Source organism: Eschrichtius robustus, chromosome 2 (genome assembly GCF_028021215.1).
Source record: "Eschrichtius robustus isolate mEscRob2 chromosome 2, mEscRob2.pri, whole genome shotgun sequence".
In the NCBI taxonomy this organism is placed as follows: domain Eukaryota; kingdom Metazoa; phylum Chordata; class Mammalia; order Artiodactyla; family Eschrichtiidae; genus Eschrichtius; species Eschrichtius robustus.
This window is the reverse complement of record NC_090825.1, coordinates 138567164-138595124: the sequence shown is the minus strand read 5'-3', so window position 1 is coordinate 138595124 and position 27961 is coordinate 138567164.

Here is a 27961-nt window from a genome sequence, read left to right as displayed (position 1 = left end):
TGCTATAAACATTCATGTGAAGGTTTTGTGTGGACATAAATGTCAACTCATTTGGGTAAATCCTAAAAGCCTGATTGCTAGGTTGTATGGTAAGGCTTTATTTAGCTTTATAAGAAACTGCTAAACTTCCAAAGTGGCTGTACCATTTACGTTCTCACCAGCAATGAATAAGAGTTCCTGTTGCTCCATGCAAATTGGTAGTGTTAGTGTTTTGGATTTTAGTCATTATAATAGGCATGTAGAGGTAACCAGTTATTGTTTTACTTTGCGTTTTCCTAATGACAAATGATGTTGGACATTTTTTTTCATATGCATATTTACTATCTCTATATCTTCTTTGAGGAAGTGTCTGTTCAGAAATTTTGGCTATTTTTAAATTGTCTTGGGTATTTTAAAGTTTGTTTTATTGTTGAGTTTTACGAGTTCTATGCATATTTTAGATACAAGCCCTTTACCAGATATTTGATTTTCAAATATTTTCTCTCAATCTTTGGCTTGTCTTTATACTCTTTCAACAGTGTCTTTCACAGAACAGTGTTTAATTTTAATGAAGTCCAACTTATCAAATACTTTTCAGGAATTATGCCTTGGTGCTCTGCCTAAGAACTCATCACTAAACCTGAGGTCACACACATTTTCTCCTGATGGTTATTTTTCAGAGTACAAATAATTTGTAGTACAGGAAGCGCCTGTGATAACTATAATAAATGATTTTTTAAAAAAAATTCTCACCCAAGTCTTTGTTTTATTAATAAGCAAGATGATGATTTTTAGTTTTGTACCAGAGATGATTATGAAATACTGCTTACATAATGTACAGAAATAAAATCAAAGGCATTTAAAGACATTTGTAAAATATTTCCAATTGCAATGCTAGCCAATTAAGGATTAATTTTCTTTCATTACTATTAGACCTGCACAGATAATAGGTCAATTCCTCCCCCTTTGTGTGTAGATAATTCCCTTTATCATTAAGTGGAGTTTTATGTGTAAGAAGAACGGGAAACATTTAAACTTTATAGGGAGAAACCATTATCAGCTGTCCAGTAGGCCGAATTCTCTCAACCAGTAGATGTCATTCTCCCTCTATTTTAATGTGAATTTCTAACCGCTACCTTTAGTTATGTGTTTTGACGACAGGTTAGGAAACCCATTTCATTTTGGTCCGATCATTGTTATATTATAGTTTTCTTGATCATTGTTCCAAGTTAGTATCTTTTCCCTTCCATGATAGGAAGAGTGCCAGAGTGTGAAATTGGGGCAGTTTGACAGAAGTGGCAGTTGATAAGCTTCTGTCTTTCAGTCAGTTAGCCCTTGGTGTGGAATATTTATCTACTTCTTCATTCCATTCACAGTAAAACGTTGGTTAACCTGAAATGGAGAGACATTCTGTTATCTGTCTTTCAGAGTTAGGGCATTCCATGATGTTTTTTGGGGTAAGGATAAACAGGAAATAGCTGTTTATAATTTGGGTAAGGGTCAAAAAAAAGCAGTCAGGAAATGCAAGGACCATGTTTCCTTCGCGTGTTATACGGCCCTTCGGATGCAGACAGCTGTAGATGTTATCTCTCCCTTGAGAGGACCATGGCTCACCAAGTCCCAGTTAATTGCCTCTGCTTCTCGCTCTCATCACACTCCATAAGTACTATAGTGGTGCATGTATAATCCTGCAATATCTATGTCTGTTTACTGTACTCATTAAAGAGTAAGTGTTTGGAAGGTAGACAGACCACCCCTGCATTAACCCACATTAATTTAATGAGTAAATATTTACGGATATCTGAATTTTTCAAGCACATTTTAGGCCATGGAAACACCATGGTGAATGCCACAGTGATTGCTTGTAGGACTCTGAGGGGCAGGGAGAGTCCAGACAAGAAAATAGCCAATGACTGTCCAAGATAAAAATGTTACAAAAGAACTAAATAGAGAGCATTGTGGAAGCATGTAGAAAGAACATCTTTCACTCTTGGAGAATCAAGATAGGTTTTCCAGAAAATATAGTACCTAAGCAGAGTTCTTAAGTATAATAAGAAATAGCCAGGAGGAAGGCGCTAGGGTGGAATAGCAAAAGACAAAACAGAATTTCAGGAAAAGTGCATTTACTTTCTGCATTATTCTGTTCCCGGCACTTAGAACCGCAAATGGTAGATTCATTATAATTGTATGAATGAGTAGGTAAATTTCAAGAATCCAAGGTTGAGTTGAAGAGGCTAAACTCTCCTAAACGTAGAAAAATTAATATGCCTACTATTTTAAATAGCCTCATAGTCATATTAGCAAGAGAAGAGAAGAAAAAAACCACTTTTCCCCAACTACTGGATTCTCTAGAAGACATAATCATTTTGGAGAATATATTTTCAAGATGTATTATTCTCAGCGAATGGCCATAATGGTAAATGTAGTTCTCACGTGCATTTTTAAATTCTGGAAAATATGGAGGCTAAATACATGTACTTTGAAATACGATTATGTTTTTTAAACCTAAGTCATGCCATTTATTAAGCTTTTAAGCCCCTAATAACTATTCACTTGATTTTCTCTATAACTTATGAAAAACAGGAAAAAATGATTATTTCACTTGAGTAGGTATTTTTATAACTCCATTGTTCATAAATGTCACGACTTATCTATCAATTTGGATAGGCATTCAGCATGGTTCACCCCAGTTTTGTGATGTGTCTCCAATCAGCTATCTAAAATGAATACCAAACATCCTTAGTGCTAGTAAAATGTATTTTAATAAATGCATACGTTTATAGCCCTCAGATTTCATAAGTTTAAAAGATTTGTGTAGTTGTTGAAAAGTTTGGAAGAAAATAGGATTTATTTCCTCAAGAAATGGAGTAAAGTGTTTGAGTATAGGTATGCTTCTGAGGTGTTTATGTAGTAGAAAAATTTTAAAGTGTGAAACCTTATTCTTTAAAAATAGTGTGATAAAATATCACAGTATATATTGGAATACTTGGAATAATCAGTGACTTTGAAATATATTTTTTACAGCTCTTTCACAAGTGGTTCAATTACAACGGCAATTTTGACCACCACGAGCTCTCATGCATCTCACCCCTTGATATGGGTGTCCCAAAGTCTTCTCTAATAAAAGAGGTCAGAATCCCTTGAAAGGGCAGTGCTGGAAGAAAATAGAGCTAACTTAAAGAGTCTCCATCGGCCAAGAAATCTGAGCACAGTTTCAGTAAAAATGACAGCAGCAAAAACCATCATAGCTATTATGGCTGATTGAAATAATTTCAGTTTGTTAAGGCTACTATGTTCATAATGATAATTAGAAAAGAAAATACAGAGTATAAAAAAAGTTACATAGTGTTAAAAAGGTTCAATAAGCATGACTTATGGAGGTACCAGCGGTTCGTTATAGCTGGCATTCATTTTTTTGCAGCTGGCATCTGTTTTGATGAACTGGCATTTGAACTCTCCCAGTTGTTAACTTTTAAATAGTACTCCTTGTTTCAAATTTATATTCATGAGTCAGGATATGTACACACACACAAACACACACACACATAAACACACATGTGTATATGTGTATATATATACATATTTTAAAATATTATTATATTCATTAGGTATTTGTCTACATATTACGTCTAACAAAATTATTTTCTAACTGTATAAGCAGTGAAGCATGAACATAGGGAGTTGTAAATTAAGACAAGTAGTCCTTGAAATCTAAGAACTCTATTGTATGACAAGGAATGATAAGTTCCTACACAATTATCAAGTAGCAAAAGTTATACAGCCTGTTCCTGGATAATAAATTAGCAAATTTCTCAAAAAAGACAGCTAACTACATAGACTCAATCTCTTACTTTCTAGGAGATGAAACCTCTACATGGCCCTGCTAATTACAATATTATGTTAATAAGGGATGCATCAACTTTTAAATAATTCTAACAAGTCAGGTCAATATGGCAAACTGACAGAACAATGGATTATGTCATGCAAACTCTATTTTTATTTATTTATTTATTTTTAAAATTAATTTTTATTGGAGTATGGTTCCTTTACAATGTTGTGTTAGCCTCACTGCGTGACAAAATGAATCAGCCATACACATACAGATATCCCCTCCCTTTTGGACTTCCCTCCCATTTAGGTTACCACAGTGCGTTAGGTAGAGTTCCCTGTGCTATACAGTATGTTCCTATCAGTTGTCTATTTTATACAATAGTATCAATAATGTATATGTGTCATGCGAACTTTAAAAGTGAGACTTTAAAAGTTCATCTTACCCTTACAAAAGGCTTTCACAGTCATTTTCCTGATGGACGTTTCAAGCTAAGCCTATCTGTTATTGTAGGGTGACGTAAAACCAGTTCAAAATAGTTCACAAATTTCTTAAACCTTTGGTGTTATTTTTAGAATACATGTGTCTAAGAATAGAGCTAACTTGTATGATACTTGTATTGGTGTGGTTTGTCTGCTTTACATGGTTTGAAGCATCCAAAAGAATCAGGTACACAGTGGCAGGCAGAATAATGCCACACTCCCCTGGCAATGTCATTTCCTAATCCTCAGAACCCGTAAATGTGTTACCTTACGTGGAAAAGGGGACTTTGCAGATGTGATTAAGGTAAGGACCTTGAGATTGGGGGAATATCCTGGATTATCTGGATGAGCTCAAACTAATCATGAGTCCTTAAGATCAGAGAACATTTTTCTGCTGTGGTCAGAGGGACATGTGACCATGTAACAGGAGCCAGAGAGATGCAGTATTGTTGGTTCTGAAGATGACCATGGGACAAGTAATGTGGGGGCCTCTAAAAGCTGGAAATGGTGAGGAAACAGATTCTCCCTGATAGACTCCAGAGAGGAACATAGCATTACTGACACCTTGATTTTAGCTCAGTGAAACCTGTGTCAGAGTTCTGGCTGTCAAAATGGAAAGAGAGTGTATCTGTGTTATTTTCAATATTACAGTAATTTGCTGCAGCAAAAAAATATATATCAAATGTGCCATATAGTTTAAATTATTTAATGGAGTTTACTTAATTATGATTATATCCAATGATAAAACGCTTAGATACAATTTACCTCTAAAGTTTTAATCTAGTAGATATTTATTGTTTAGTGGATACTTATGATTTATTATTAGACATATAATGTGCCCAATGATCATGAGTTTTAGGTGAAGATATTAACAAACAGAATGTTATTAAGATGTTTGCTTATTATTTTTTGCCTTTAACAAGGAGCTGCAAGAAACAGATAACTCAGAAAATTATTGGTCAGTGTATAAGCATGAATAAAGGGGGAAGGGGAGAGAGTTTAGAATATCAGGGTTGGAAGAGGACTGATTGGAAATTGAGTCTCATTTCCATTGGGTAGAAGATAACACAGAGATGGGCTTTGCACTACAAATGCAAGTTAGAACTCATATGGTTTCTTTTGGCCTATGAATTGCGAGGGGAAGGGACACATGCAGTCTGTCAAATTCTCTCTTTCCTGGAGCTGTGATCATGGGAGCCTGTCATGATGGTGCTTCCATCAGCCTGAGTCCTGGAAACATGCCATTAGGCAGGGACCCCTTGCCAGTATAGAGCGTGATCTACCCGAACCTGATGGGTAGTCAACTTTGCTAACAGTTCAGAAAAAACTCGTAGAAGTAAGTTTTTATGGTTATAATTGTTATAATATAAGCCATAATTCCATCCTTGAACAAATTACTGCTGTCAAAAGAATAACATATGCTGAGTAGTTTAGGCACAGGCTATGGGACTTGCTGGGAGATGAGGCATGTCATCAGATCACCAAGTTTGGGGTGAAGGAAAGGAGTTGGTTTTCACAAATCTAGCATTTAATGGATGTTCTGTTTATAGAAGTGGTTGAATAGAGGAGGGACAGTAAAATGAATACTTATCTGATCCGCTAGTAGTTCCACGTCATCTGTATCATCTATGCCTAGCTCTTTGATAGTTCTATTTTCTTTGGATTTCTACCAGTATTCTTCATTTTTTTTTCTTACTTGAGAAAAATTGAATTGACTTTCAATCACTGTCAATGTGACAAACTAACCCAAGTCAAAACTGAATTCTCAAATTAAAACTCATCAGTTTAGATGTTATGCTGTAATGATAAATACTGATGGTTCCCACTATTTCATAAACTCTACAATGTAGAAGAATCTCAGAGAAAGACCGTACCACATAAGCGCAGATTACCTTCAAAATGAAGAATATATATTGGGCTTCTTATAAAATTTCTAAACATTTCAAATACTCCAAAAAGCCAGTTCCTCACCACCTCCTAGTTTATACTAACTCTAAAAACTCCAGTTAGTTTACATATTATAACTGTGAAAAATACTGTCCTTGGAATTAATTTTCTTATTTACTGTAGTGGTAATTATGGATTGCATGCTCAAACTTCACACTTCTAGAAAAAAATTGTACGTAACAAAAACCCCAGGATTAATGTATAAATGCACTTTTTTGATCTATTTCAGCCTGACTCTGAAATGATCTGTATTTGGAATTTACCTTTGAGATGTTATAATAAGAGCTTCGATGTGACTTTAAAATAAACAAAAGGCCATCCAAACAAGTTGATTTTATTGCATTGGTTTTAGCAGTGAACTGTATAATTTGTTTCCCTGCCAACAATATTTTGTTTGGTTAGGCTTGCTGAAGGAAGAACCGAGTAAAATCCTTTTTTGAGTAGAGGAATATTTAAAGGATGGAGAGGCTTCTGTAACAGCTAACCTTAAATATGGCTTTCATCTGTAACCTGCACAGCCAACTGTACAATTACCTTGCTTTTATAATCCAAAGAGGCCAGAGGATTTGGACAGCTTTGCACCAACGCCTTGGCTGATAGAGAATGGAGTCTAAATGCTCCTGAATTATAGCTGCTCTCCAAACTATATTTTAAAATGCATCCAGTAGGTTTAAATTTTACACTAGCCTTCTTACTAACAACTTGATCTTCAATTCTCCCCTGCTTAGCTCCATTCTCCGTATTACAGCTAAAACCAGCATGGCATTGTCACACTTCTGCTTAAAACATTTTGGTGGTCCTTCATTGTCCATGGAATAAAGTTTTAGATCTTTTGGTCTTCTGTGTCCTAGTCTCTATCTACTTCTCAGCCACTTGCTGCTGAAATAATACCACATTATTGTGAATTCTTTACATACCTTGTGTGGTTTCTCTCCTCTGTATTTGCTCCTGTTCCTCCGGTCTGGAATGCCCTTCTCACCCTTTTTTCAATTAGTCTCATTCTAATTCTTCCTTCAAGATTCAGGTCAAATGCCATAACCTCCAAGTACTTCCTCTGAGCCCTTTCTTTGTGCTCTTACAGCAGAAGTACGGTACTTACCGTCTTGCGTTGAGATTATCTATTTGTGTTTCTCTCTTTGGATAAACTCCTTGAAGAACCTGACTGTTGAGAGTGTATCCTCTATAACCCAGCTCTGTTCCCCAGCCACTCCTCCTGCTATGCCCCACTCCTGCCCACAGGCATCTACTCATTTCCTAGCATAGAGCCTGGATATAAAAAGTGCTCAGTGGGAATTCCCTGGCAGTCCAGTGATTAGGACTCTGCACTTTCACTGCCAAGGGAGGGTGCAGGTTCGATCCCTGGTCAGGGAACTAATATCCTGCAAGCCGCCACGTGGACCAAAAAAAAAATAAAATTGCTCAGTAAATATTTGTTGAACTGAATGAAATAGATTTGCCTTAAAACATCCTAGAAGAGTAAGTAAAGCACTGGAATTCAAGGACTGATTTAGTCAGTTCAAAAAGAAATGCAAGACCAGCATTAATGAAGTTAGACTCATGGATTTGATGCTTATCCAAATCCATTTTCTAACTGTATCTGGCTGACTCTCTATGTCTTAGAGTATTCCTGACCAACAGTGTATTTTCAATTTTCTATAATGGCCAAGCTTCTATTCTTCTTTTAACCCTCAGTTTAAGTATTGTCCCTTTGGGAAATCTCACATTCTCCAGTTATCTTTTCACACTTTTTTCTTGCCCTTGTACCTCACTGCATAAATAACTCTGGGACTTATAATATCATATTGTAATTGCTTATTCATCTGTCTCTCTGTACTTTCTTTAATTCAGTGCTCCTTGAGGGCAGGATTTTCTTTTTTCTTTGTTATCCCCACACCCCCTTCCATCCATTGATTAATACAAGGCTAAAAATTGGATGTTGGATAACCAATTAGTTTCATTGTGCTGGTCTCAGCCACTGTCTCAGAACTGCGCTCCATGGGTGATAAGGAAGATTGAGATTTAGAGCACAACTGACAAATTATCTCCAGCTAGAGGAACAAAAAAATCTAAGTATATGATGCCTTCAAGGACAGCAAGCATTAGACTCTCATACCAACTTCCAACACGTGCGCTGTAGGGTCTAGAGACCTAGTTTTAAACCTCGGCTTCACCACTTAAGTGGCCTTGAGTAATTTATTTGATATTTATTTCTCATCTGTAAAATGGATTTCATTCATAAAGTTTAGTCTGGCCTCTTTTGGCTAGAGGTGTCAGAAATCCAAATCCAATGCCATTGACCAGAAAAGGAATTGACTGGTCACGTAACTGAAATCCAAGTGTAGTTCTGGCTTTAGGCATAGTTTGGTGCGGAGGTTTCAAAAGATAGTTGCTGAGACAGTGTTTCTCTTTTCACCTCTTGGCTTGGTTGTTCTCTGCTCAGCTTCATTTCATGCTTTCTCTGGATCAGGCAGGAAGGCCTCTGCCACCTCCACTTACATCTCCACAATAGAAAGCCCAGAGGAATTGTTGCTCACAGAGGCCTCGGCAGATCTGATTGGATCTGCTTGGGTTATGACTGTGGTCAGGCACACGAAGGCATTCTCGATGGCCAGTTTGGGGTTTGTGCTCCCTCCCTTTGTTTGGGGAAGGTAGGGCAGCATGACTGAACACACCCAGAGGACAGAGTATAGGAAGGATATTCCACAAGAACTGTAGAAAAGGAGGGGCCATGCTACACTGACACTATTACGTTTTTTATTCTAACAACTATTTATTATGCTCATCTCTCAAAAAATTGTTGTAGAGATTAGAGATAATTGATGTAAAGTGCTCAGCTCACAACTTAGCACATAGCAAACACTCAAAAAAAGGTGACTGTTATTACCATTAGTTAATTGAACCAAAGACATTTTGTTACATACTTAATAATCCCATACCTGCTATTCATTTACATTGAAAAGTTTCTAAAGGGACATTTGATTGGCAGATTGACTTCTAGACATATCTAGGTAATGTAATTGTTTCAAAATACCTTTTGCCATTCAGATATGAGGACATTAATCAGCTTTATTTCTTTGAGAATATTAAAATAGCAGCAACAGTAATAAAAACAACAAAAATTTTAAAACCTGTCTTCTCTTTGTACCTAGAAACTTCCAGGTATTATTTTTTACCCCCAGAGCATTAAAAGAATGAAGCCTCAGTATTTTGGTGTAAAAATGATTCTTTTTTTTTTTTTTTTTTAATTTATTTATTTTATTTTTGGCTGCATTGAGTCTTTGTTGCTGTGCGGGCTTTTTCTAGTTGTGGCGAGCAGGGGCTACTCTTTGTTGCGATGCACAGGCTTCTCGCTGCGGTGGCTTCTCTTGTGGAGCATGAGCTCTAGACGTGTGGACTTCAGTAGTTGTGGCGCACGGACTTCAGTAGTTGTGGCTTGTGGGCTCTAGAGCGCAGGCTCAGTAGTTGTGGCGCACGGGCTTAGTCGCTCCGCGGCATGTGGGATCTTCCCGGACCAGGGCTCGAACCTGTGTCCCCTGTGTTGGCAGGTGGATTCTTAACCACTGCACCACCTGGGAAGCCCTTTGGTGTAAAAATGATTCTTACTATGAAACCCTACCATCTTTGAAGCAACCTCTCCTTATAGTATCCTCACATGAATTTAATCCTCTACGGAAAGGTCATATGGCTGAAAATCAAGATGGCAGTCAGTTGTGCCCAAGCATCATGAGAAGATGCTCCTCTGAAAAGGCTTTTGCATTTGTCCCATTGCTGGCTTTAATCAGTGCCCTAGAGATAAAGAAGAATCTGAAAGACTTGCTGGCTTCAGTGAAATGTAAATTCTGGGACAAGGTGGAGATCTTGGAGCTGGTTCAGAAAGCTCGGGCCCCCTGCCCAACAAAGAAACCACCTACCAGTCAGGAGAGCATATTTTTAAAACGGGCTCCTGCTTCCATCTGTGACTTTGAGCTTGATATTTAACACGTCTGGTTGTTAGTCTCCACGTTTCTAAAATGGGACAAGCTAACTACTAGGGTCAGAAAAATAGATAATGCTTTTAAATATGTACTCTGATCTTTCCCTAGAGGCCTTCAGAAAACTCTGGATACCTCTTAAGTAACTCATTCATTAAACAAATAAAGAATTGCAATAATGCTGCACTTTTTGCTTGATAAAGTTAGACAAGGCAATTGCTACTAGAACTCGTAATTCAGAAATCCTAATACAGAGCTAATAATAACGAATTATGAGGAACTTCCTGCCAGGACATTAAAACTTTTTATCAATTTTAATCAGTGTTTAATCCTTTGAATTGTGTTATAAGTTAACAGAGCAGAATCCTGCTCTTCTTTCAACTTTCTTTTTCCCACGTGCTACACTTCCTGCTCTATCCTTAAAGGAGAAACAGAGAGGATGAGAGTAACAGTTAGAAATTAGACTATGTTAAAAATGGATGAAGAGGAGTGTGAGCCCCTTGGGAGACCTTGAAGATATTGGATGTTTTCCTACTGTGCACAGAATGGATCAACGTTATCTGGATATTGCAAATGGACCCCCAAAGGCCAGAGGACCTTGAGACATCTGGGTTACACTAAGAAGACTTTTTTTATGACTGATGTATCTATATAAATGGTATTTCATCCCTACTCACTTTGATGCCTCCCTTGACGATTTCCGGGCAACTGTTCTTTGCATCGCTGAAGGATGTGGGACTCTTGCTACAATTTCCTAGAACCTGGGCTTCCTCTGTGGATTTGAGCCCTGTGATTCAGCACTTTGGGGGTTTGTGTTATAGGCCTGTCTGGAAGAATATGCCCATTACAAAGTCCTACACCATATAAACATGCTTGAATGGTACTGGCCCCTTATTTTAGCCTTACAAAGGATCACAGCTGAAGGGAGGAAAATCAACCCAAGCAACCCTGTCTTTTGCCTCTTCTCAGACATGTTTCTTACCCTGTCTTTTTTTTTTCCAGTTCTGGTTTCTGCTGTTTGGTTTGATAGTCTGATAAGCACAGACTCAAGAGGGAACAGAACTGCAGGCCTGCGTTCTTTGATGCATATTAAAGTCACCTCTGTGAAAAAGAGCTAGAAAGCGCTGAGGTACCAGAAAATAGGAAAGTGTAACACACAACTTACTAAGTCTACCAGCACTATAGCATATCTTTATGGTAAGCTATTGATCGCTTGGTTTTAGATGTACCATGCTGAATCTGTGGCTCAGTTTGTGGCATTGACTAAAAGCAAAGCTCCATAAGACACTGAACAGTGGTTGTTCCAATTGCCATTTTCCCCCTGTATTTTAAACTACAAAAACATGCCCAGACCTAGTTTGCATTTTTGCCTGGAACCGCTGTTTATAATTCGAGTGATTCAACACAAGTCATTGGAGCTGAATGTGTCATGTCATGCAGTAAAAATTAAAATATACCTTATTGTTTTATGGGAACATGCAGTTCCAAAAAAAAAAAAAACCTGGGGTAAAAAAGACCAATTTATGATTTAAACAATGAGATGCTTATTTAGTGAATAGAACATGTTAGTTCAGGGATCAGTAAAAAGATAGGCAGATGGTGCTGTCAGGGCTTTACCACATTTTGATGGTCTCAGTGCACATGAAGTTAAAGAGGATTTTATTAATATTGTCCTACTTTTAGTATAGCCATACCATCTCAGTGATGATATCTGTAAAGCCCACTTTGAATCAGAAACCTGGTCAAGGGGATCTGATGCCTTTTTTCATTCATTTGGGGACAAATCCTTACCAGCTTCCACAACCATCAAACTAGAGATACTAGAGATTCATTTTATTTTCTGACTTTAAACACATAGATTCAAGTTTCACTTTTTCTCCCTCCCTGTTTTCCTGAAGGTATTTTCCTTAGGACATTTAGCCTGGGTTGATGTTGTGGTACTCCATAAAAAAACATGATAGAAATGTGGATTAGGGAGATTGGATAGGCACATGATGGGTATTTATACACCTGGAATTTGGGTAAAAAGATAAGACGAAATCAAAGCTGGTTACAAAGTTTTGAGCCCAGGTCCAGTATTTTTCTATTACTAGAAGTACCTCTCAGGCAAAGAACTTGAAATAACTTACAGGGGAAGATAATGAACTTGGTTTTGGATATGTTGCAGTAACCTCGAAAATTAAAACATAGGACAAAGAATAATAATGGTAATAGTACCTTATGTACATTTATTTGTACCATAAACTCTGCTAAGTTCTATGTACATATTAATTAATCATTAAAACTTTTATGAGTAGATGATGTTAATTCCATTTAAGAGAACAGGAAACTGAGAATCAGAGAACTTAACTGACTCTCCCAAGCTCACCCAGCTAGAAATACACAGAACCTTAGTTTAAATCAGGTCTGTCTGACTATCCTGTTACATACTGTCTCAGTGAAATAGAACAGCATAAAAAAGCATAACTATTTTTTTAATAGATCTTTATTGGAGTATAATTGCTTCACAATACTGTGTTAGTTTCTGTTGTATAACAAAGTGAATCAGCCATATGCATACATATGTCCCCATATCCCCTCCCTCTTAAGCCTCCCTCCCATCCTCCCTATCCCACCCCTCTAGGTCATCGCAAAGCACCGAGCTGATCTCCCTGTGCTGTGCTGCTGCTTCCCACTAGCTAACTATTTTATATTCGGTAGTGTATATATGTTGATGCTACTCTCCCTTGACCATTGATCCAAGGTTGAATTTTCAGTTCTCCTGTATAATGCCATTCCAACATTTTGATTCTTTCTACTTTTAAATTTGCTATTTTCCTGATAGATTTACATTGATTTTGAATGAATGGTCCTTAGAATCTGAACTAGTAATAGTCTGCCTTTGAAATTCCGTTGTCAGTCAAGATGAACCTGCTTGTACTCTTGTTGAGATGCAGATGACTAAGTGACTATCAAAAACCCTTTGTCCTTTTCTGTGTCAATAGAAGCACTGTATGGTGGCTGCCCAGACAGGAAGTACACTTCCCAGCCCCTTTGGCATCTCCACGGGGCCATGCACCTAGTTTTCATTAATGTGAGTGCAATTGCTGTGTGCCTTTTCTGGTTTATGGCCTTTAAAAAGCTGGTGTGGGTCTTTATCCCCTTCATCTAGCGGGGAATGGGCACTAACAAGGTTCTGGAGATGTAAGAATGGAAGAACTATGGGCCCAGATCACTGTGCAGAGAAGAGCCACCAGCCAACGTCACCTGCTTTGCACTGAGGAAGAAATAAGCAACTACTGTGTCTGAGACGTTAGAGTTTTGGACCTCTTTTTAAAAGAGTATTCTAGTCTAACATTACTAACATTTCTATTATCCATAAAATGGGTCCTATTTTATAATAGTAATAGTGGAATATAATTCTATATTATCTTCTGTAAGACATGTTCAGACGCCTAGTGGCTCTTCCAAGCTACCTGGCATCTTAAGTTCTTTTGTGGCCTGGATTTAGGCTTGGGTTGTGAACTGTGCCCTGCACCCTCAAGTCAGACTTCTTTCTGTTTGCAAGCGCAGAAGAAATTTTGATTGCGCTCTTATTTATCATATAATGGTCCATGGCGTGATGAATGAATGTTTATTGAAGTCTTGACATATGCTTAATCACTGAGCCTGAGATGGGCTTTTTAGCGGATCCATCGGAAGGAAAACACACTTCTTTTTACAAATGTCCCCGAATATTATGCAGCCTATTTTTTCACAACCAGATAATTTTGTTCTTTTCAAATTCCTATCAGTCTTTGAAATTTAATTTTTCATATGCAGAAAAGTTATCTTGCCGCTACAGATGTCTCTGAGAGAGAAGCTTATGGTCAGGCAAATCCTGCAAGGAATTCTACAGGAAGGCTTGGGTTAGAAAGTCTGTCACTTAGAGGAGTCTGTGGACAGTATTCAGGCTCTTTTACTTTGTGATCTTCAGAAGGGCAGCCTCTGATTCTGGCATTTTGAATACATGTTAAGAGACGTATTTTCAAGCAAGTTCTCCGGAGGTCAGGAGAAAACTTTCAATTCAGCTTTTATTTGAATTTCATCATCCTTTCCTTTTTGTTGCTGTTGTCCAGCAGTTACACTCCCCAGTTCTGGCTGTGTGTCTAGGGTCTTCAGTTATTGCCGTCTTCAGGCAATGCCAGAGAGTAGTGTTTGAAGAACAAGCTGTGAAAGCTTAAATAATTAATCTACCTAAAGGCTGGACCAAAAGCTTTTGCTAGAGAACAACTTTCACTTTAAAAACCAATGACTAAGCTCTCAGAGCAGAGCAGAAGCAAAAAGCAGAGCAGGCAAGAAGGGCAGTTGTTATAAGGAAACCCAGCTCCTTTTCCTTGAGCCTCTGAAGGTTTTATCATACATTTCTCTGTCACTTCTTGGCAAGGCAGTCTCACCACTGGACCAGGACCTGGAAAGATTCCACCTATGTTTTGCATCAGTATGCTTTATGATTTTATTTTTTCTGTAAGAAGTAGGTTGTTATTTTTTTTTATGATCACTAGAGTTAGATTAGGTTGGGTTCAAATTCCAGCCCTGAGGTTTTCTAGCTCCATGGTCTTGAGTCTCAGTTGACTCACCTGTAAATTATAGGTAATAATATTTATTACAGTTACTGTGAGAAGTAAATGAGTTGCTGCACGTGAAGGGCTCCACTCAATTTTTTGCTTTTGTAAATGTTCAGTAAATATCAGCCCTTCTTGTGTTCTTTGGGATGGTTGTTGATGGTAGAGGTATCTTTGTGAATTCCCTGTTCCCTTCTGGTTAATGCCCTCTTCTCCTTTAGAAGTTGTAATGTATTTAATCCAGTTTTGTATTGAATATCACGGATAACATTTTATATCGTTAGTATGGCTCTCTCACGCTCTTCCGTGATACATATTGTGTCATAGTTAGCTGGGTGATCCCATTTCCACTCACATCCAAGCTGTTTGGAAGGGGGCATTACTATAATATACATTTGATTGAAAATGATAAATGTTTCTTAAATGGTCGCAATTGAATACCTTTTTTTTCTTCCAATTTTTACAGCAGTTACAGCTGTAAAAGTAGCAAGGAAAGTTCAGTTAAATAAAAATCCTGGTGTATATTTTGTGAGGTAGTTAAAACTTTTACATTACTGAGAGCAAAAATAGTGTGATTGTCCATGACCTGGTGTGAACCCAGAACCAGTCTGTTCTGGATTTTAATCCTGCCTCTGACCATTCATAGTTGTGTGACCTTTTCAGATCACTTGTGATTCTTTGTGACTCCATATTTTCATCTATGAAATAGGCATAAAAATAATATTTACCTCTTAGGACTCTTGTGAGAATGAAATTATTTAATGTATGTAAAGTGCTTAGAATAGTACATGATTCATAATAAAGTTTTTATGTTTTGGTTGCTGTTATGTTACTGTTGTTGTTGTTACTGTTGTTCTTACTGATTTCACTGCTGTATAGCTTGAGGAGGAGTTAGCTACAGTGTTTGTAGAGTCATTTGCTTGTAGTATAAACTTTAAATAATGTGTGTTTCACATGGCATTGGGGAGCCATTTAAAGTTTTTAAAGGCATAGGGAATAGTGAGATCAATGATCTCCATTTAAAATATATCACTCTCTTGGGACTTTCCTGGTGGTCCAGTGGTTAAGACTCTGCACTTCCAATGCAGGGGGCCTTGGGTTCGATCCCTGGTCAGGGAACTAGATCGTGCGTGCTGCAACTAAAAGAGCCTGCATGCTGCAACTAAAGATCCCACGTGCCACAACTAAGACCCGGTGCAGCCAAATAAATAAATAATTTTAAAAATAAATAAAAGTAAAATATATCACTTTCCCTGGAGCAGCCCAGAGTGGACTCAGGCAGACTTACTAGGAGACTGTCAAAACTCTGAGCATGAAAAAAAGTAGTATGTACTAGGCTAGAGCTGATGAATATGGCAAGAGTGGATAGAATGAAAGATATTTAAGTGGTAAAGTTTACATAATTTTGTGATTAAATGGATATGGAGGTCAAAGGAAATGGAGACTTCAAGAATAACATTTAGGTTTCTCAGTAGCACAACAAGATGAGTCAAAGATCCAATGACTGTGTAGAGAAATGAACAAAAATAGGTGTAGAGATGACATAGTCATAAGTTTTATTTTGGACGCGTAGAGTTTGAGGTGCTCTAGGATCTGCAAAGGAAATGTCAAATGATCAGTTGGACACAGTGGGTTGGTTCTCTGAGGAGAGACTTGGGGTTATTGTGAGCTCTCACCGTATACATTTCTAATAAAGCCATGGGATCTCTGAGGCATAGAAGCTTGAGTGAAAAGAAGAGGTGAATTAGGAATCTGCCTTGAGAAACACCACCATTTTATGGCCAGGTAGTGAAGAAGAAGAGAGGAAGGGAGAGTGGGAGGGAGGAAGGGAGGGAGGGAGGAGAGAAAGGGGGGAGAGAGAGAGATTTCCCAGAAAGGAAGGAAAATTGGGAGACTGTTATGCACAGAAGCCAAGGAAGGAGAGGGACTGATGGAAATCAGTTTGGGGTGGAGTAAGGAGTGAAAGGAAAGTGAATAAATGACACAACAAGAATAGATGTCTCTCCAAGAAACTTGGGTTATGAAGAGGAGAAGAAGAGAGACAGGACAGGGTTCAGACAAATGTAAGGGGCCAGATAAAATTTTTAATTAATTAATTAATTAGTATTCTTAAAAGGGGGTAGCTTGTGTATTTAAAGCCAATGGGAATAATCTAATTAAAAGAGAGAGAGTTTAAAGATTTTGGAGAGATGATTATAGAGAGGGTAAGATTCTTGCAAAAAATGTCAGGGGTGAGTACAAGAAGCAGGTACAGAAGGGAGTAACTCTAGAGCAGTAGTTATTGACTGTGAGTGATTTAACCCATAACTTCCTCTTCCACCCCGCAGGGCATTTGGGAAATTCTGGATATATCTTTGATTGTCACAAGTGGGAAAGCGGTGCTACTGGCATTTAGTAAGTTGAGGCCAGGGATGGTGCTAAACATCCTACAACATACAAGACAGTCCCCACAACAAAGAATTATTCCGTTCAAAATGACAGTAGTGTTGATGATGAGTAAGCCTGTTTAGAAGAACAGACAACTTCAATGTAAGAAAAGAGTAGAGGAATAGAATGGAGCAAGAAGTGGGCATATTTTTACATCCAGTATTAATCACATAGTGACTACCCAATAAATATTAGCCATGGTTAATTAAACTATGTTTCTAGTAATGTCTGCTTCCTAGTAACACGGGAATAATGAGCAATTTAAAAAAAAGGAATTAGCTGAATTCATTATAGAGTTACTATAATTTGTTTTTATAATATGAAATGTGAATATTATAGGTGCTCTTGACCCGCCGACATTGAATTCTACCTCCTTTTAAATTTTATAAAATTTTATAGACAACATCTGTGACTAAGTAAACACAATTAAATTTGAGCCACTTGATAGGAATAAATTAGATTCATTTTTCTTAAATATTGCTCAAAGCTGTCTGATGATTTTTAGAGAATTATGACATAGTGGATAAAAACTGAGGTCCAGGAAGCCTTAACCACCAGTTCTAAGCATTTACTAGCTAAATGATTCCAAGTACAGTATGTTACTTAACCACTGTGGGCTTTATCATCTTTACCTATAACATGGGAATAGGACCATTCTTCTTACAAGTGGCTGTAAGCGTCAGTGACTGTTGTCTGCAAAGCATCCATCACAGGGCTGAAATAGCAAATTTTAGTGATTGATGCTGCTGATAAGGATTTCATTTAGGCTTACTAAGCACATAATAAAATAAAATTCATCAGTCAAAATTCTCACTGTGCATATTGGGCATGTAAAACTGTTTTTAGGTGTTCTTGGTAAATAAATAAATAAATATTCCCCAAATCTTTATTTCCACATCAAGTTTAAAAGATTGTAAATCTGGGAATTCCCTGATGGTCCAGTGGTTAGGACTCCGTACTTCCACCACAGGGGGCATGGGTTTGATCCCTTGTTGGGGAACTAAGATCCTGCAAGCCGCGAGGCCTGGCCAAAAAATAAACAAATAAGTAAAAGATTGTAAATCTGAAAAACAGAAATTGGTTATTCACCTCTGATTTACATAAAACTAATTTTTCCTTGTTTAATACTACTTCTGTTATGATAAACTCATATACTGATGTGTAGCAACAGCCAGAAACTATTGGCAGTGAGCAGTTATGTTTTCTACAAAGTAAAATAAAACAGAACCTCACAGATTTTCAGCTTGATTCCTGTTAAATGGATCTTGGCAGTTTGTTTGGTTTCCTTTTTGCAATAAGAAGGGCAAAACAAGAATCCCCATGTGCAGGCCTGGTCTCAAATCAGTATTGAAAATATACCTGCAGTCAGGCAGCAAGGCTAGAGTCACATAAAGACAAAAATAGAGAGGCATGGGCATAAGCCTGTACTGATGTTCCGGGCCTCTGTTGCAATCTGCCTTTTCAATCTTACCCTGATCAATGCCAAAATGTGAAGAGCAGTGCAATGCATGTTTATTTTATTCCCCTCTCTCCCATTTGATAATAGTATCCCCCTTTTCCTTTTGGGGAATCACCTTTGCCCTATGCAGTTTTGTTGGGATTACCAATCAAAGCATTGTGCCTTCTCTGGGCATAATGTCCCAAATAAGACCAATTGGATGTGTTCCTCTGAGAATTCGAGCAGATTCCCTGACTCTTGTCTTTTTTGGAGTCTGGCTCACTAGTATTATCTTTGAAGCTGTGTGCTACATAACAGCCTTCTAGTTAATTTCTTAATGTCTGTAGTTATTCAATGTTGATTTCTGTTGATTACAACCAACAAAATCCTAACTGACATAAGCAGTACTAATACTGGAGGCTGGATAAACAGTCTTGGGACCAGGAAATAACTGAATAACTATAGTTGTTTAGCAACTAAGGGTCAGTGAGAAGAGCTGTATATCATTCTTATATTCTAGATGAGAATGTCTATGTATGTCTTTAACAAATTCCAGTGTGTGGTTTTATTTCCATTACTACATGAATATCTTATTCACTTCCTAACGAATCTTTTCCATTTTTCTAAGACTCTTTTGCTTGGATCAGGACATTATTCAATCAAATAAGACACACTTCTGTTCAGTGAACACATTTATTCCTAATGCTTTGAGTTTGCAGTTGCCAAAAAGGAAATCAGTCCAACCCATTCATACAAATAGATTGGGCTGCATTCTCTCATCTTTCATCATTGTGTTCAAGGTAGAGCTATGCTTCTATTTCAAGAATGAAGAACAAATTTCGAGGAGAGATAACTTGTTACTGAAGAATTCCTATATAATCAGAAGCCTTAGAGGCAAATAATAATTGTAATTCGGACTCAAGAGATTGGAGCCACTTCAATAATGATACTCATCAGATTTTTTGTTTCTCTTCTCTGGACTATTTAGGAGCAACAATTGCTTAATGTCCTGATGGACATAACCAATGTAAACATGGTGATTATTCCTGGCACGATGTCATCCTTGCAGATCACCAGATTGAAGGCTCCAATTGCTTGCCTTGTCTCATCTAAGCAAAAACAAATCTTTCCCAAGATGCAATAACACACGGTTAGGATGTGCAAAAAAAAAAAAAAAAAAGTGGGATGATAGTCTATCTGCAAATTACTTCTAGAAAGCAAAAATTTATTATTCTTTGGTTTGTCCTAACAAACTTTCTTTTATTAATAGCAGACCAGGAAGATCCATGCCAAGCTAACTGCAGAGGGGATTATAAAATGGTTTATTGTTCTCTCCAAGGAAATAGGCATGCAAATGTAGCAGAACTAGATATGAATAAACAATATGGTAGGCTCAGTTTTTATTATTAGTTAAGTCCACCTCTGAGAATAGAAAAGTTTGGTTCTTTGTGACTTGTAAAGGAGGATCACTTTCCCATCAAAACCTAGATATGTTTATAAGGTTTTTTCACTATAATTTTACTTCGTGTAATAGTCTTTTGTTAATAGGAAAAAGCAAAAAGAACAGAGAATTAAGATTACAAGAGACATCAATGTACAATTCAACACAATTTTTATATACATGAATATATTTGAAAGGCCAGAATGATAGGATCTGGATATTGGAAAGAGAATCAGTTGTATAATATATAAGTATACAACCAAGAGACAGAACACTTGGAATCTAGATCTAGCTTTGCCACAACTTACTATAATGGCTTTAAGTCACTTATTTAACCCAATATCCACTGCAGTTTTCTATCTGTAAGATAGCTGAACATTAGACCTGGAATTTCACCTAGTTGGCTCTGAGTCAGATCTAGTACAGACAAATGTTTGTTTCATCATCAGGGAATTTTTATAAATTGAATCTGATGCATTTCATCAGGGGAGAGTCTGCAGTTCTCCACAAACTCTGTCACTCTCTGATGTCTTCTATTTCTATTACCTGCCTGGTCCTTGAAGACAGTTGATTCTGTGTTCCCTTCAGGAAATGTTCCCTTAGGATAGTTATGTTCTCAAAATCTTATGATTCTAACTATGTAGGTTTGGAGTGGGCCAACTAGCCCTGTTGGAGCTTACTTAGCAAAAGTGAATAGCAAAAAGATTGGGGAGCCAAATTATACATTTAATTTTATCCTATAATCAAATACGATTTTAGAATGATTTTCTGATTTCCCCAGATACGTCTACAAAAATGTGTTTATTTATATGTAACCTCAGATAAATGTATGTGTACTATACATATACAAGAGGTTTTCAGTATAGCTCATGGAAAGTTATGCTTTCTGAAAACTGATTTAAATTTATGCCATCAGTTTCAGTCTGAACGGGCTATAGAGTTAAATGAAACAAACAAACAAACTCAAGTCACTAAATATTGAGTCATAACTTATTTCATGAAACAGTTTTCATTTTGATCATATGTCTCAATATTGTTTTCCTAGTATTAAGTCTAAATAAAATCAGTTTTTCTCCTTTCAAGTTATTTCTGAGCAGAAAGTTCTTTGACGTTTATTTTCAAAACAAAAGCAACTCATGCCTCCACTAATAGAAATGATAGGTAAGTTGCATATTCACGTTGAAAAGTATGTTTTTAATCATGCATTTGACAGCAGCATCTAAGTCATAGGCATTCACTGTGAAAATGGTGAATAAGAACTAATTGGTTTTACTCCCCCTCTCCTTTTACCACTTAGACCCATCATCTTCAGAGTAGTGGCATATTAGCATATTACTCAATGATATTTCATTGGAGGAACCTATTCCTACAAATGACGATGTCTCTCCTTTGCATAATATTGTTAATTTTAAAATTACTGTTATATTCACTATTTTCTTTTATTGTCAGAAAACAAACATTTATTAAGCATATGCTGTTTGCAAATCGCCATATACAGTGCTAATAATATATGGAGGCATGTGATAGTGGTACTGCCCCATGGGTCTTAAAAATATAGTTGGGAAAGCCAGTGTAAAAGTAAAAACAATAAACAACACAAGTTAGAGAGTTGCATTATCTTCTGTTGGAATATTTCTCTTTCTGCCCCCCCTAGGACCAGGGTCATTAAAAACAGGGAGGTGCCAGATGCCACTCCCTGGTTCCAAAGGAGGGACACTGTGGAAGGGGCATGTTGTGGGCAGTGGAGAGGTCTGTTGTTAATGGTGGAACCTGGTATAGCTCTTTACTCCCAAGGTGAGAGGCTGCTGTCACTGGGTCTAGGGAAAGTTCCATCTCATAATAGAGCTGCGATAAACATTGGTAACCTGGCTCACCTCCCCGAACTGCTGCATGTGGCTTGTCTCTGAACTCCTGGCACACACCTCCAGTCCTCCTCCTGCCCCTTCTCCTTTGCCACTCGTCACATGTATGGAAAAGTGCAAAGTCCTTTTGATCTTCTGATTCAAAACTTCCATCCATCTTCTTAATAAGTACTCAACTCCAGCAGGACAACACTTTTGACATTCTATTTCTAACTTTTAATGCGTCCAAATCACAATCCCAGCCCTGCATACAGAAGCATAGCATTTTCAATCTCTTCTGAATGTGCTGATGTCCTGGCAATAACTCTTATTTTTCTTTTCTGGTAGCTCTCAAATGCTGAACTGAAAATAATTTCATGCAGTAGGAAAGAGCACTGGATATATTCACAATTTTAAAATAATTAGTTGGAAGAGACTTTGGAGCATATCTAGTACTATCTTTTGTATAGCACACTAACAGTTGATTGATTACCTAGCCTATGCTTGAACCCTTCTAGTGACAGAAAGTTCATTACATTGCAGCTTTCTCTTTTCACTTATGGACAGCTCTAATTGCTAGGCGTATTTCAACTCAGATTTCTTTTTTTCATGTAGTGTTCTACTGACAACACTTCTGAAACCTTACTTGTCCTGGGTAGTCATCCCTGATTGTTTGAAACTTTGTTCTTACGACAGATTCCAAACACTTCACTTAATCCTACTTAGGCTCTCAGTGTTCTGAGCAATGTCTGCTTGTTGTGACCAGTACAGCATGTGGTACCCTGTCTGTCCCTTGAGCTAGACAGTAGTTCTGTTTTGTAGTCTTGGATTTCATTAGCTTTTTAGCAACCAGTTAATTGAAATGTCCATTCGTAGGCGATTGTAATCTTATTTTAACATTTCTTCTATCCTATATTTGCACAGTTGATTTATTTTGAGCAATTAACTTTTTGAACTTAAATGCCAAACTTTACATTTACCTACTATCTCATTTTAACCTTACAATGATCTTGGGAGATAGGGAGGAACTATATTAGTTTCATTTTTATTGATAAAAATAGTGTCTCACAAAGAACCTTGCCTAAACTCAAATAGCAAGTTAGTGGTAAAGTTAAGTACCAGAACATATGCATTTTTGATGTGGTGAGAAAATGTCCAACATTGACTAATGACTTAAAAATGCATTTATGTGGTAACCTCTGTTGGTAACACATAGTTGAGAAAAGAAGTAAAATTGCTGATATTTATTCCATTTCACTCTTTTGATTTCATTCTTACCAGAGATTCCTTCATGTTTCTATATACCTCCTTAATAACCAGTAGAATTCTCCTCTATCCAATTGCACAAATCAGTCACGTAACAAAAAAGATCTGTATTTGTTCTTGCTTTATCCCATAGAGATATAGGCATTGCATTTTAGATCCTCATGGTTCTTCCCAAATCTACAGCTATAACATGTGCTTGTCTTACTAAACTGAACACTTGCTCAGTTTGAAGCTCAGTTTCGACTGTTTGTATCCAGTGTTTAAATGAGAATTCTCTGGTGACCAAGCTGGGAATTAATGCACATTTTAGCTTTTACTTAAGAGGCACAATTAGAAGATGAGAAAATAGAGTTTCAGTGACTTGAGAGTAACACCTTTTTTCCAGAAGATTCCCTAAATATTTTGCTTAGTTGTCTCTTCTGCAAATATTTCTGTATTAAATGGCACATTCCTCTGAGCCATCTGTTTATCACTCTCAAAGCAACAGTGCAGTCACTTTTTTAAGGACATGAAATAGCTGGAAAATGCTTACCTGAAAATATATTTTTTTCTTTACACTATCATGTGTAACCCTGATGTGATGGCTTATTACCCATTTCCATATAGAGATTGGTGTGGGCAGGTGTTACTGACACATTTGTCAGTTCCAGCCCAGAGCTACAAAATTCCTTGTCCAGGGACACAGACTCGACTAACTCAGTATTAACGTTCAAAAAATGCCAAAGACAGTTCTGTTCTCTCACGCATTCCATTTGGTCTAATTGAGCTTCGCTAACCTTTTCTCTTTGACAGAACAACTTTGAATGCATGTCAGGAGAGAGCTTTATAAATATTTATAGAATAAAACAGCTTGTTTGGATATGAAATGAGTGTAGAGACAGGAATTAAAACCAGTCAAACTCTAACTTTCTGGTGTGGAAAATGTGAGCTGGGAGAATGCCCAACATCAAATTTTAAATAATAACCAATTTTGTTTTTAGTGTTCAACTTAATGTAGTGTTATATTGAACTTGCATTTGCCCATTACTTGTAAACATTTTCTGGAGGGATAGGTTTTATTTATTATTCATTCATTTACTCATTAATTCACTTATTCATTTGTCTGTACATTCATTCATTCCTCAAATTTCTAAGAATGATTGAAGGTCATTTAAAGAAATATATATGACATATTTTAAATTGTACTCAAGATATCCAGGCAAAGCAAGAAAAATATGATAAATACAGGGATGGTATCTAAAACAAAATTACACTCTGTAAGGCATGAACATTTGCATTAGGAGGATTATAAAGTAGGTCCTGAGTTTTCTAGTAATCAATACGAAGAGGGAATGCTTATCAATTACATGTTTCATTTTCATGTAATACATTTCTTTTCATATAATAAACGCAAAATAGTTTATTAGAAGAAGCACAACATCTTTCTGGATGTCAGAATAGAGTGGAGCTTTTCCTCTGGGTATTGTAAGATATAAGAAAAAAAAAATCTCTGATAACTCCCACATGATAAACACAACTTATAGCTATGCCTTATACTTTTATTATTTATGCATGAGAATTGGAGGTGGGGCATCTGTGTACTTTGTGTTTCTTTCAAATGAGTGGTCTGTGTTTGGCATTGCTGGTGATAATATATGTCTTCAGTGGTACCTCATCCCCTTGTCTCTGTGCATTTGAAAATGCATGTCCTTGTCCCTTGCCTTTGTTTCCCCCACTCCCTCTTGCACAAGACTTTATCTCCTTACTGTTCCTCTGCATCCCTCTTGATAAGATCCACATTGTCCAATCAATGAATGGTAATTTACAGGAAAAATTCCTCCTTTTTCCCAGAACCATCTTTCATCCATTGTTCCTGAAAATGGCTGCATTTTGGCCAGCCTCCTCATGCTAATGCCCTATAACACAAGTTAGATACTCCTTAAAATCCTTCTGCCAGGCATTTTCTAATAACAGCTCATGCAAATGATGCTGTGTTTGGCTTTCTTCCTTACCTAGCGGAGGGGTGACTGGTGCTTAGTAAATGGTCAAAAATCTTTGTGGAATGAAACAGACCTTTTAAGAATTGTATAAAAATGATTCTAAATCTAAAATGATTTAGATAGTTTAAGTCAGCAGCCCATCTGAATACTTTGTTATGTCTATTTTCCAGTCAACTCCAGTAACTAAGAAGAGTTTTTCTTTCATATTCCTAAGTTATCAAGTTTAAAATTCTTTGCCAGTAATTTATTTCTTTTTTACACGTAGATTTGTGTTATGAAGTTGAATGGCTGAATCAAAATATTTCCTTATGAGAGTAGAGTTATTAAATAGGCAAAGAGCTGGCTAGTCAATTTAATTTTCTGGTAAGATACCATATCTCTCTTCCAGTAAATCATGTAGGAGCTAGACTCTAAAAATGTGAAGAGTTTTATATATTTTATTGTCCTACTTGACATGGATCAGAATCAGTCATCACAAATCATTCTTTTTATGCTGTAGCATCCTAAAAGACATAGACTTCCCAGAACTATATAAAGGTTAAAATACCAAGTCAGAGCTTGCTTGTTATATACATATGGGTATTAATAGATGTAGGGGTGAGGGGAGAGGAATAATTTTCTGAGAGTTTAGAGCTGTGAATTTCTGTACTCACTCCCTTCCAAACATTGTTCATTCATTCCTTAGACAGGAACAGTGATGGGCTTTGGGGGAAGAAGATTTCAGAGTTGCATAGAATATAGTCTCTTGTTTCAAGGATGTCACAGTGTCACGGGACAGAAAGTATTGTTGCAAGTTCTGAAATCAGGAAGTGTACAATTTTGTAGGCACATAAATCTATGAGGTGGAGTGCCAATGCCCTCATCGTATTATCTGAGTGTTAAAGATTGACAAGTCATAGTTTACAAATTAGAGAGAAAGGAAAATAATTCCAGAAATAGGGAAAACAAATTTCAAGGGCACAGAGACATTGAAGAGAATACTACCCTGAAATCTAGTGGTGGGAGAAAGAAATGAGTATTTAAAAATTAAAAAAAAAAAAAAAAGCACAACGGAGCTGACTTAACAGTAATAGTGGACTTTCATGGGCTATATGTTCCATATTACTCAAATAATAATATTTGATGAACTAGACAATTTTATCCTTTCATTAATGTCACAGTTTTAAAGTTTAAAAAATAAAGAAAAATATATTTCTTGGAAGGTTAAATAATTTTTCTTCTAAAATGGCCATTGCTTTGCTTGATATTTAATCATGATAATTATTTTGATCTCTCTGTTTTCATCAGATATCATTAATGTAAAGTTTTAGATTGTTCCTCAAATTGGAGGGTTAATAATGGTTGATAAAACCTGAGAAAACCACTTTGGTAAGAATTCACATGTGAGGAATGAGTGGAGTGAATAGGTATAGTGGGAAGAGGCAATTTGCTAGAAAGAGAAGCAGAGGAATCATTTTTTTTTAAATGTTTATTTATTTATCTAGCTGCACCGGGTCTTAGTTGCGGCACGCGGGATCTTTAATTGCAGCATGTGATCTCTTAGTTGCGACATGCCTGTGGGATCTAGTTCCCCGACCAGGGATCGAACCTGGGCCCCCTGCATTGGGATCGTGGAGTCTTAGCCACTGGACCACCAGGGAAGTCCCGAGAGGAATCATTTATGCTTTAAAATGAATCCTTTGAGTATTCCATTATTTAGAGGTTCATTTTTGTAAATAAAGCCCTTTTAAAAATACAAGGATAGGGAATTCCCTGGTGGGCCAGTGGTTAGGACTCCTTGATTCCACTGCAGGGGGCTCAGGTTCGATCCCTGGTCAGGAAAATAAGATCCTGCATGCCACACAGTGTGGCCAAAAAACAAAAACAAACAAACAAAAAACAAGGGTAACACATTCTTTTTTTAAAAAAATAGAGCAGTTAAAATAATAAACTTGGAATCTTGGAGTGAATATACCCAGATCATATTCTGGTTTCAACATTTACTAATTTCATGGGAGAAGAAGGCGCCCCTCTCTCCAAAACATTTTTTTTTTTTCTGTTTCCCTAGAGAGAGAAATCTAATTCCTCAGACTCTGGATCAGTGGTTGGACCATTGTTATTAGTAATTAGGGTCTTTTTTCTACTGCAGTTCTTTTTCCTACTTTCTCCTCCTTATCTCCAGGACCTGTGTGAGACCAAGGCCCACACTACAGGGGAGGGCCAGTTACCCATCCTGTATCTCTGTGCTTCCTCTCAGAGCATTCCCCAAGCCTTAGGGAATCATCATCGCTGGGTTCCGTTCTTTGACATAGAGAAGGCTGTGTAGGGCTTGGGTGTAAGCTGTGGGTTTGATCTAGGTTACAAGAAAGTCTCACATTTGGGTATCACTGTTAGCCCACCTAATACTAAAGTGATGTTTTGGGTTCCCATTTATTAGTGAAATACGTATTTATCTGCCTTAGCAATTATATAGAAGAAGAGGGTGTTTGGTGGAAAGGAATTGTGGGGCTCTTAGGTTCTTAATTCAAATTCCATCAACTAGTACTTCAAACCCTACCTTGATTACTAATATTAGCATCTGAGGATTAGATATCCAGACACTTAAAAAAACGATACTATCTAAACTTGGACTTGTTAAATAATTTATCACATCTTTTTTTGAAAAAAATATTTATTTATTTATTTGGCTGTGCCAGGTCTTAGTTGCAGCATATGGGATCTTTAGTTGCAGCATGAGGGAACTTTAGTTGCGGCATGTGAACTCTTAGTTGTGGCATGAAGGATCTAGTTCCCTGATCA